Source organism: Nymphalis io, chromosome 5, assembly GCF_905147045.1.
Source record: "Nymphalis io chromosome 5, ilAglIoxx1.1, whole genome shotgun sequence".
NCBI classification, from domain to species: domain Eukaryota; kingdom Metazoa; phylum Arthropoda; class Insecta; order Lepidoptera; family Nymphalidae; genus Nymphalis; species Nymphalis io.
Window position 1 is genome coordinate 3736428 of NC_065892.1, and position 12682 is coordinate 3749109.

At 31.4% G+C, this 12682-nt stretch overlaps 1 protein-coding gene across 1 annotated transcript in view; it reads right to left on the reverse strand.

Annotated features, from left to right (window-relative positions):
• Positions 1-12682, reverse strand: part of LOC126768532 (uncharacterized) — a 286006-nt gene that overhangs the window by 238711 nt on the left and 34613 nt on the right. The gene's annotated exons all lie outside the window — the stretch shown is intronic.

Genomic DNA, 12682 nt, shown 5'->3' on the forward strand with positions numbered 1-12682 from the left:
ATTATCAGAAAATAAAGTCATTAATTCTTAGAAAAAATACGATTTTATGTAAATCATTTAATAACATCTTACAAGCTTTCAATATAAAAATAAGTAATTATACATTACATTGACACTAGGACGAATTTTTCGTCTTAAAATATATTATATGATAATTTTATTAATACATTTTTAAAAAGAGTATTGAAGATATGAACGTAAAGAAAAAGCAATAAGGCCGCGAGAAAGAAACCTACTATGTAAAATTTAGATGCTAGCCCCAATAATTTGGGTTATGCGTTGATATAGTCAACGAGTCAGTTATTCTTATATATATAGAAACATAAACATTAAAAATTTACGAATATTTTCTGTGTTTATTATAAATATTGACAGCATTGTAAGTGTTATCGTTTAAAAAGTACTGTGACATAAATGTTAAATAAAATGGTGTGCTAATCGAACATACGAGACACTTAAATATATGGAAAAAAAACTAAGGAAAAGCACTTTCTCTTTGGCATATATCACATGACATTCATATCATATATCTTATGATATATGACTGTTATAAAAATAGTCATTTCCTAAAAACATTATTTAACGATACAAAATCAGATCTCGTAAAAAAAATACGACGTTTTTCGTTGTAATTTATAGCGCTCTGTGTTGAAGCGCCACAGCGGAAATGATTGATGTTTAACGACATTGTACTCGGACACGTGACGTAAAGAAATTCGCTATGAATATCCACACATATGTATAAAAACGAATAGCGACTGATGTATGGTATTTTAAACTAAATATCGATTTATTATTAACTAGTTTCCGCTCGCCTGTGAGGGTTGGGGGCAGAAAGGTTAGTTCTATATCCTTGTCTGTACCACTGACAAGGTGTATCATTTAAGTGAGACATAAAGTGTAACAAACAAATAAACATACTCACTTTTGTATTTTTAATATTAGTTACTGCCCCAGTTATAAATATATGGATATAAAAAAATTATAGTATTCAAAAATTTTTTTTTATATATTATATTAAAGGGTTCTTAATTATAATATTTTATTATACAAAACGAATACAAGATTTATATTTAAAAAATAAAACATGGCTCATATTAAATGTGAAATCATTTTGAGCCTTTTACGTAAAGCCAAAGTAATTAACAATTTATATAGACGTTGATATCAGAACTTCTGGTGGTAGAGCTTTGCGCAAGCTCGTCTGGGTAGGTATCACCCACTCATCAGATATTCTACCGCAAAACAGCAGTACTTGGTATTGTTATGTTCCGGTTTGAAGGGTGAGTGAGCCAGTCTAATTACAGGCACAAGGTACATAACATCTTAGTTCCCAAGGTTGGTGGCGCATTGGTGATGTAAGCGATGGTTAACATTTCTTACAATGCCAATGTCTATGGGCGTTGGTGACCACTTGCCATCAGGTGGCCCATATGCTCATCCGCCTTCCTATTCTATAAAAAAGCTGTAAGAAAAATAAGAGTTATTTTAAATAAACCTATTCAAATGATAATAAATGAATAACTCAATATCGCAAAGTTTAATCGGAAGCTATTTCAAAACATTCATAATCACGTCGTTAAAGCTGTCGACGGCTATATTTGTAATATCGGTAACATTTCATTCCACTTGACGAAGAATATAGAAGTCGAACGACAATAAGCCGACCGATATTGTGTCTACACAATGCCCGACCCGGGTATAAAACCCGGTCTAAAACGGTATAAACCGGTCATAATGTCCCGGAAAAGTTAATTAAACCAGTCCAAAGTTAGTTTCCAATTCAGAGATGGATTACGTTTTTTATTTAATTGGAAATTAAATCACATCTTAAGTAATAACATGTTACTATATTGATAGTATTATATTAATAAATAAAATATTTAAAGGTTTAAAAAACCGAAAACGCTTGAACTACAAAGAGAACTCGTATTTTTTTACATTCATTTCATTATTTAACTGTAAAGAGGGTTAAAATATAATTTCTTTTGACATATCAAAACGTTATGAACCGTGTAGTAAAATGTTATTTTTTTATAATAAAGCAAACAGCGCTTGCCATTATTATTCAACCGAAACAAAATCATTTAGACATTTTATATACCTTATATATAACATTTATATTTTATAAATTTTAATGAAATCTAATCTATACTTATATTATATAATATGGTTTTCTTTATTTCAAATACTAAGTACATATAATAAAATTATTTCTTGCATTTGTAATGCTCCGTACACACCTCATCCACCAAACCGAATTAGTTCAGCGTGGCGGAATCAACTTTCCTTCCTTTTCCTTAAAAGGAGAGAAGAAAGCCCAGCCCAGCCTAGGACATTTACTGGCTGTTACTTTATTTTATAAAATGGAAAAAAGAAGACATCAACTAATCTGGATAACTATATTATACAAATTCAACGCGTGTACACCCTCGGAGAAAAGCTAGTCTTGTATAACTGAAGAAGGCGATCGATAACAATTTTGAACTTCGAACGAACCCCGTTCGTACTCTATCGCAAAACCTCTTAATCTGTCCAATAAAAGTTCGAGATCATTCCAGATAAAAACATTATCGAACAAATATTTCAAAAGGAAATCGCCTGAATCACTTCTCTTCATATTGTACCCCCAGGCCGCCATTAATGGATTGCTCCCAACGTCGAATAGATTTTAATTTGATGTGAATGCTTATACTTGATCCTCAGAATAATTTGTTATAATTGAATGAATTTGGATAGGATTTTAATTTTCATATTATTGGTTTGATTAACTCGTAAAGCTAACGCCGCACTTAGAAATTTGTCATATTATTATGCATTGTCAAAACTTTACGGTCCTACATCGCAGAACCTCGGGACGTTAATATTTTGCACGTAAACCCACTTCAATTATACGTATATAAGTTTAAATTGAAGGTGAGTAGGTTTAAGTTGAATTTAGAATATTTGCATATTTTAATGAAATAAAATTCAATGATAAGAGTCCGCCTATATAATATATTTATTAGTTTTTAATAGATATGAAAATCAATAATGAACGAATTATTATAATGATAATAATAAAACAAATTAACGATAATAACATCAAAAAACTGCTGCAATAAATGCCTCAAAAAATAATTAATATAAATTATATTTTACATTCGAATACGGGCTTATTGTGCATTCGAATTCTTCTGATTTAAACTGGAACATTATCTGAAAATGTTGGTTAATTTCCGCAGTAACCGAGCTGCAGGCGACGCCATGCCATTGACACTATCAAACCGCATAAATGCTTAAATAAAGGAATTTTTTTTGCAAATACTGACATAACCTTGAAATGTATAATATAAAAAAAATATACATTTAAAAATTTATATTATAAAGTATTATAAAAAATATATATCACTCATAAATTTATATTATATAAAAATAATATTTTTATTCCTTCTATTGTTTTTTTTTTATTTCATATTGACAACCAATATTACAGCAATCCGCTTTGGAAATTGAATATCGAACATTATATTATATAGATAATAACACTTATTTAATGCGCTTTATTTTAGTACATAGATTAAATAGTAGATTTTTTATCATATTTATCATCTATGTAGTATTATCAAGTAATATGTATACTTTTTAACATAACGTTTTTAGGCAAAGGTAAAAATATCGACGGCATTTCAAACAGAAAGATATATCTCGCACCAGGAAGGATGTATTGACTAATTGGAGTCGTAAACTTTTATTAGTTTATTTTCATAACCCGTATTTATAAATGATTGTCCTTAATTTTATCCATAACATATACATTGAAATATCTTGGTGGATTTAGCTTCAAACCTTCTCCCTAAAAAGCCCCACTCCCTTTTACTGCTTTTTGGTGCTTACGAGCTGTCACTTTATATATTGTTGTAAACATAATATGTTGCTACTGTAAATATTATTAATATATATATGTCTTCCCAACTATATTATTGTTTAAATCTACGTACATACTAGTCAAATAATGTAGATTATTTTAATGAGGTATTACAGCAATAATCCACCCGGATTAGGAGGATGTTTGTGTATTACGCATACATATGTGATCGATAAATATTGGTACATATTAATATGTGTAGCATAGTATTTAGATATATTAATTTGACAGTGAATAGATAAGTATAAATTAGGTAAGCGGACGGCCGAATGGACCTGATAGCAAGTGGTCACCACTGCCTATATTCATATGACGGGACGTTTGGCGTAGTTGGTAGATACTTGCCTTTCACACCGAAGGTTGTGGGTTCGATTCCCACCCAGTACAGACATTTGTGTGCGTGAACATGTCTGTTTGTCCTAAGTCTAGGTGTAATTATCTATATAAGTATATATTTAAAAAAAGAAAAATAGAATATGTAGTATATCAGTTGTCTGGTTTCCATAGTACAAGCTGCGCTTAGTTTGGGATCAGATGGCCGTGTGTGAATGATGTCCTAGAATATTATTATTATTATCGCTTTTAGATATATTAACCATACCTTAAATAGCCAAGGCTACCAACCATGGAAGATAAAATGCTATGTCCCTAGTGCCTATAGTTACACTGTCTTACTCATCTATCATACCGGAATACAACAATACCAAGAATTAATGTTTAGCGGTAGAACAAGTGATGTGTAACCATCATCCATGCGGGCTTACAGCCCTAAATTAAAAGCAAAGTAAAGTACAGTCAATTAAATCCTCCAAAGAAATCACCGATATTATCTCCACGCTTTTTGATCATTTATACATACGTATGCATATGTAAAGTAAGCCTTATCTACATATATATATAATCAATTTAGGATTGGTTATAAGTAGATACCGAAATTTATGATAATCCTTGGCAACCGGATATTACGTGAAAATAATAAAACAGTGATTTTGAGTAGGAATGATTACTTTCATGTTCAATGGTATATAACATATTTTGTATATTTATATGGATTTCTATATTTATATAAATATAAAACTAACTTATATGATCAATTATTATTAATTATATTTGACCAAAGCTTAGTTTATATTACAATACAGTATTAAATCGTTATTATTATTTATATTGGTACCACGTTATAAGGAATAAATAATAAGGGCACTCAAAATATTTTTACCGAATAAAATATATGAATATAATGTAATAAAAAAAAAGAATATAATGTCCTAGGAAATTCTCATAATTATAATAATATTAATATTGACTGAAATTCTGCCACGGTGGACAATCTCAAGGCTACTTAGCTCAGAAGATACAACCGTGCAAGTTTGCGCGCTTGCATAATATTCCATCACTCACGTAGTCCGATGGGAAACCAATCCTTCACGATAGGTGTAGGACAGCTTGACGTGGCACACAGGTGTATACTGCTTTGACTGCTACGGAGAATTGCCTGACAAACCTGCTATTTAAGCCCGGGACCAGAATCTTATAAGCAAGCCACTAGGCCTACGAGACTCACAAATATAACATCGATATCATTAGCTGTTTCAAGATATAATTTAATACAATCCTGATTTATAGCTGTATCGGTTATACACAGCCCTCTTGAGAATCCGACGGTCCAAGTACAGAAATGAATTCCCGATAAATCTTTCAGTTAGTTAACTCTAGTCAAGCATCCTTTGAAGATATTTATCTGCTATAAGAAGTGAAAGGAATGACCTTGTTTTATGTAATTAACCAAAACGCTTATCAATAATTTGAATATATAAGAATTGTTATGACATAAGTGGCATTATAGTGACGAAGTTTTATTGATTATTGAAAATGTTAGTTAATATACTTTAAATACTATATTTAGATGTATAACCTATACAAAAAGATACGCATAAATTATATGCATGTTAAAGTTAAACTATATATTAAGAGAAAGATATCAACTTATTTTCAAGGATTACCTTAACAGGACATTTATGGACTGTTATTTTCAATTCAAGTCTTATCTTTACGCTGCTTATAATGATGGATTCAAATTAACGTAATTACAACTTCATATCAACTAGATAAAATTTAGAACTTTGCATAATTTTCATTCTTTCGATTTATAGGTAAGTTGTCAATATGAGAGCGATTAAACTAGTTTCACATTAATGAACCATTATAATAGACTATGTATTAACGAAATTAATCACTGTAACTTTTTAGCGCTATTCCTTATTAATCACTCAGCTTAGAATTGGTTTTTTTTCAAATGCATACATAACGTGTGTCTTTTTTACAGTCAGCTTTTATGAATATTTGGGGAATGGTTTTTTTATTATGCAGCAATGAAACGATTAAAGTTATATAATTATAGATAGTATCGATTTACGAATCAATTGTTTTGTTTCTTATTACATTAACATTAAGCGTACAATTTATTTGATTAATCTCGTTAATATGTTAGAGGCAAACGGGCTGAGTGTCGCTGGGGCTAGGAGGTCTCTGTACCCCGAAACCCCCTAAGATTTGGAAGCCCGCAGAGGCGGGCCAACCGTTTGGACGGCACGGTAGTATGCGCAAGCGATCCCTTGACGTACCCCGACAAGGCGGAGTGGGCAACGCTGGCTTTTTAGTGGGTATTCCGGCGCCTTCATCGCCGGTGAATTAATGTGGGGAAACACGTAAATATGTTTTTCCAGCGTAAAAAAAGAGGCAAACGGACAGGCTCACCTTATGGAAAGTAACTACATGGACACCTGCAACACCGGCCTTTATAATATAATAATAGATTGAAGTTGTCAATAGCTTAACGATAACTAACAATCTATTTCTTAAAGTAGTTCTTACTTCTAGATCATAGAATAGTCAAAGAATAGAATATAAATATATAGTCTCGCAATACAAATAAAAAAAGGAGATTAAAAGTAAAATGTTCACGGTAAGAAATTATAAGCCTGATAAAGCGGACGCAACGAACAGTTGCTGAGACTTAATCAAATTTTCAATTGCAATGCTAAATTTTACATTCAGTTAAAACTTTAAGTCATCATTCCGTTGCTCTTATTTTGACTATTGTGTAAATTGTATGGAAAATTGTTTCGATGGACTTTTACACTTTTAATAAACGCTGGTCGATTGGTTTCCTGGCAACATTGAAGCGATTACTTGCTACTAGGATGCGGTTAACAAAAAATCTCTAAGTCGGCTCATACAAAACAATACATGTATATTGTGTGGTGGCCCTTCACTATGCGGAAATATTTGAGATTAAAGTCATCTAATTGTAACTTACAATTTGCTGAAAGCAGCGTTTACTTAATATAATTTATGTAGGTGTTTTATACATAAAATAGATAAGCAAACGTGCATATGGGCCACCTTAAATGGTCACCATCAACGACATAATATATGATACTATAAATAATATTAACTATTCCCTACATCGTCAATACGCCACCAACCTTAGCCACTTCATACCGGAACACAACACACACATAGTACTATGCCGGACTTAATCAGCAGGTTAATACTACTGTTTGGAGTAGAATATGACGTGGATGGTACCGACTTAAATGGGCTTGTACAAATCCCTACCTCACAATTACCTAAGCACAAGAAATTAGGTAAGTGATAATGATATTATTGTCATACTGCTTGTAAGATGAACGAAATGTGTCGTTTTGACAACTATATTCAGAGTTCCTGTGGTCTTTCCTGTAAGAAAGGCGTATCAATTTATTGCAACTTATTAAATTTCATTTGCTTTAAGAAGCTTCCATTAAAATCTAATGTATGAAAATGAAATATTTAAATCCTAAAACTGTTATAACGACATAACTAAAAAGTTTTAGTAATATAGTTGGTGTTAGCTTACGTCATAACCTTTCCAAGCGCGCAGCGTTGAAAGTGCATATCACAGAGGTTGCAAAAGTCCTAATAAATATTAAAACCGCACGAATTTTTCATCCAGCCAAGATCCAGGCTATCTAGACAAAATCTAGGCTCTCCAGCCAAGCTGTCAATTTACCATTTGAAATTCATAATGGCACGTACTGTTTATACGAGAACAGGTAGTTCTTTTGCAAGATCGCATCTGAAATTGCCGGAAAGATTTATTGGCTTTTGTTTGGACTGAGTTTTGATTTGTATCGTCGTAAATTCGCGAACTCAGATTCTGACGTCATATAAGCTCCGTGACTGATTTCTGGATGCTTTTCATGATGTAATAGCGTTAAAATTTTTGTTTGATAAATTTGATTTCAGGTGTGAAATAATAATAATAATTTATCCTGGGACATTTTTCACACACGGCCATCTGATCCCAAATTAAGCTTGCACAGAGCTTGTACTATGGAAACCAGAAAATTGATATACTACATTTCTTTTGTAAATACATACTTACTACACCCAGACTCAGGAAAAATAGACATGTTCATGCACACAAATATCTGTCCTGGGTTGGATTGAACCCACAACCTTCGGCGTTAAAGGCGAGCCACCAACCTCGCCAGCCAGCTCATCAAAAATAAAATTAGATTATGTAAAATAAAACACCAGTATAGTCAATATATTTTTCTACCTAAATTATTATTTAGAATTTATAAAAATGAATTCATAGTTTAAAGATAAAATTACATTCTATAGATATTTTAGTTACCTAATCAAACAAACTTTCTGACATTTTATGAAAACGTACGCATTAATTACTTAATAAATCGATCAAAACACACCGTCTACAAATTTGCTTTAATTTGTCTGATAAATTAATTCAAGGCTTAAATTATTCCAAAGTAACTTTCTTTTGATTTATAATTAAGATAAATTCATCAACTAAGCACTAATAACTTACGAACCAATGTACGAAGACTCACAATTAGTATAAAATAACGCGCAAAATCCACGAGAGTTAAACTTAATAATACAAACTAAAACACTTAAACAGCGTGAGGCGAGAGTCAAAAAGTCCACTTAAGACGGCGCCGGGCGACTTCGCAGATAAAATGTTGAAACATGAAAAATGGGCGCCAGGAGTGGGAAGAATGACTTGAAAAATTGCTATTATGTGCAGCGATGTTTTTCACTTGTGTCTTGGTACCGTGGATGTATGCGCATTTCAAATAATCTCTTTTATAAACTTGAATTAATTGACGGTACTAATCTACGTTATTTATCACCATAATCTTTGACAGACACAATCAGTCAACGATGAAAGGTAATGATAAAAATTAAAGTCTATAAAATATGATATCCATATACATTTAATGAAATTCATTTGATTTCAAGCGTCAGAATACAAGTTATAAAATACAAACTATTTAATAAATTTTAACTCAGCTTAATCCCTCCGATAAAACAAAAATATTTATATCCAATATATATATACAAACATAATTAATTCTTTATTTTTATTTTGCCAACGCTATAAAATACGGAATATGAGGTGTATTGAGTATATCATAACACTGACCTACTCACTATTCATTTCGCCAAAGCCATGTCATTCCGTCAGAATAGAAGAGAGCAACCATACAAGCCAACAATTTTAACATTATAATAGCGTCTCCAAAAATCTGTATAGTGACAGAAAACCAATACACCAGCAAAAATAATTCTAAGGAGGAATGACGCGGAAAATGTAATGGAACATTTTTTTGCGAAATGTAAAAAAGATAGGTGGATAGGCTAATAATCACTTGGTAAATGGTTACCCTCGTCAATAGACAGCGCTGGTTAATATTTCTTACGTCATATATATGTCACCGACCCCGACAATTAAGATATAATGTCTCTTGTGCCAGTAGCTACACTGGCTCACGCAAAATTCAAACCGAAGCACAACAATACTAAGTATTGCTGTTTGGCCCACACCAGCTTGCAGAAATCCCAAGAAAGTAAATACAATGCAATGCTGATTTAATATTATGACTAGAAATACAGCATCATAAAATGATAAATTTTAAGCCCCTTGTATCTCTACTAGCTTTACCCTTTTAAACATTAATATGCCAGTACAAAGTTTTACTTTTTGGCAATTGGATATTTCGTAAGCATATCCCATCCAGACCTGTACAAAGCCCAAATCACCGGTATTTAGGTACTGGCTTTATTATCTTTGTAATCACAAACAACAATCTTTTGAATTGCATTATAATATTAAAGATATACTCATAGCTACCTTAAGTACTATTCGGATAAAATTATTTTCTTATTATTAGGGAATTTATTCAAGCTTATCTCTGAAACCATTAGATGGATGTGGTTTTCATTAGTTTCCAGAGCATCTTTCGGAGAAGGATTAAGCGTATGAAACATTAGTCTACGTCAAACGGAAGCCGTTATCACGATTCAGTCATGATATAAACATGGAAAATTAGTAATTTGCAACCAATCTTAATGATAAATAAAAGCCGTCTGCTTTTTAATACAGTAACAAATACAAAATAGTACATTCTAACGTAACAAATCTTTTAAACGTTAACGTATGAGTTAACGGGACCGTATAATCCAAATAATTATATATTTTTGTTTAAATTGACCATAAAAAGTTAATTGATATGAATTTATAAAATTGATAATGTGTATATAAATGTATTTTCATAACTACTGCTTATAATAATAATAAAAGGTTGTTCTGTATTTAGCACGCATTGATAGAGGTAACCCCAAGTGGGCAAACCCTCAATCCATCCTCATAGTTTAGAATTATCGTGTAGCGTTGAGATATTCATTTTCAGATATTACAATTTACATTGGAAGTTTTTGAGGAAAATATACAGTCGGCAAAATCACTCTTGTTCTTCATAAAACTTTTTTTTTTCGCAATTTATCCTATTCCTTATAACCTGGAGTCACTTTGATAATAATAGAAAATATATTTTTTTATGTTAAGAATATTATATACATATAAGTTTTATAACAATAAATAGGTAAATCTAGAGGCAGTGGTAATCACTTTCAATCCGTTGTACCCATTTCTCATTTGCGACTCCTTTCTCTCGTCTCTTGAAAATGTAAGTAAAATGATTCGTGATCGTAAGAAAGAGATAGATAACAAAAATGATCGTCAAAACAATATCGAGTTTTTATATCGAGGTTTAATGTTATTATAGTAATAGTCTTCTTTTTTGCAATTTAACTAAAATTCTTACAACACTAACGGCCAGTTTCTAAAATACTATTTAAAATCATATTTCCTAATATGTCCAAATACTGAACGCACATTGGACGCCGATCACGTCATTGTCTGCCATTGTCCAATGACTAGCTATTAATATTAAAATAAAGGCAGTGGTCCGTATTGCTCTAGAACAAAACATTATGTCAACTCTATATTGTGTGAAAAGCTATGAGTCTTACCACCCTTTTTCATTGAATACAATTTATATAATCAATCAATGAGGGAGTTATTTTTATTTATACTTATATATATAAATAAAAATAACTCCCGTATAAAACTTCATCGTTTGGCCTTCTTTATGGCCTGAATGCTAGCAATATTTTCCGCTTGAATTTAGTAATGTAAAAAGAATATAAATAGTTTTTATTTTTTACTCAGACCAGGTGACGATATATATAGCGTTCTTCTACGCGCAAAGCAAATATCTTTTACTACAAATTTATTCTTTAGTAGTTTCCGCCACGAATTTGCTTTGTAAGGGAGAAGTGTTAGGCACCCTTGCAGTACCCCTGACAACGTGAATGCAAGAATTCATGATGATCGTCTGAGTTCTTAAGCCTTGAAAGCGTAACAAGCAAAGAAACAAATAAGCAAACATTGCATTTATAACTTTAGTTAGAATTATAAAAATGAAGGCACAGATAGGATAGGATATGATATCCTTATTTACAAAATCTATATATATCTACATAGATACTATTTGCAACCAAAATACACACACAACGATAGACATTAAAATGTAACTTTAGTAGATGTACCACTTAAAAATTAAGAAAAAAACCACTTCCAAATGCAAATAAAATCTTAGTAATAGTAAAAGTAAGGTTTAATGATGTTTTCCTTCTGGAACCTGTAAAGAGTTATGTAAAATCAATGGTGCGTGCTTTCGATTGAGGTCGAGGGGATTAAGTATTAGATGCTTAATGGTATGTTTACTCGGTTCTAAAATTGCACAACTTAGACACACATTAATTCCACGTGATCCCTATCCGACTGCACATAAGGACCATTTTGGATGAGCAATCTACAAAATTTCATCGGTAGCGATGATTCAAAGTTAAATGCACCAGCTCTTTAAGCTACTGCACATAAAGTTCAAAATGCAATAAAAAATGAAGCATCTAGTGTAGCTCACTAAAGGTACTCAATCAATAACGTTAATGTAAAGCTGAGCGATTCAAACTGAATCTTGAATTTTTCGTGTTCCGTTTTATCCAATTTCGCCAACCTTTCACCATTTTCATCGTTCTGCGGATCAAGTATATGAATTAAATAAAAAATGTTATTACATTTTCTTGATTAATTTGTATTTAAAGGCAGATTGGTACTGCAATTTATCAGAATATTGAACAACTTAATAATAAATGAAACAATTGATTTAAATAATTTATATAAGATTTTATAGTTTTAGTTGAAAGTTATTTTAAACTGTTTAATAGTTTAGTTTAATTATTTATCTAAATGGTGACTGGGGTGACTAAACGTGTGTGTGGTATTGATTTAGAAATACGACTTTGATTGCATTCATCAATTATTATTTGTAGATGATAGTGGAATGTATGTTATGTTTT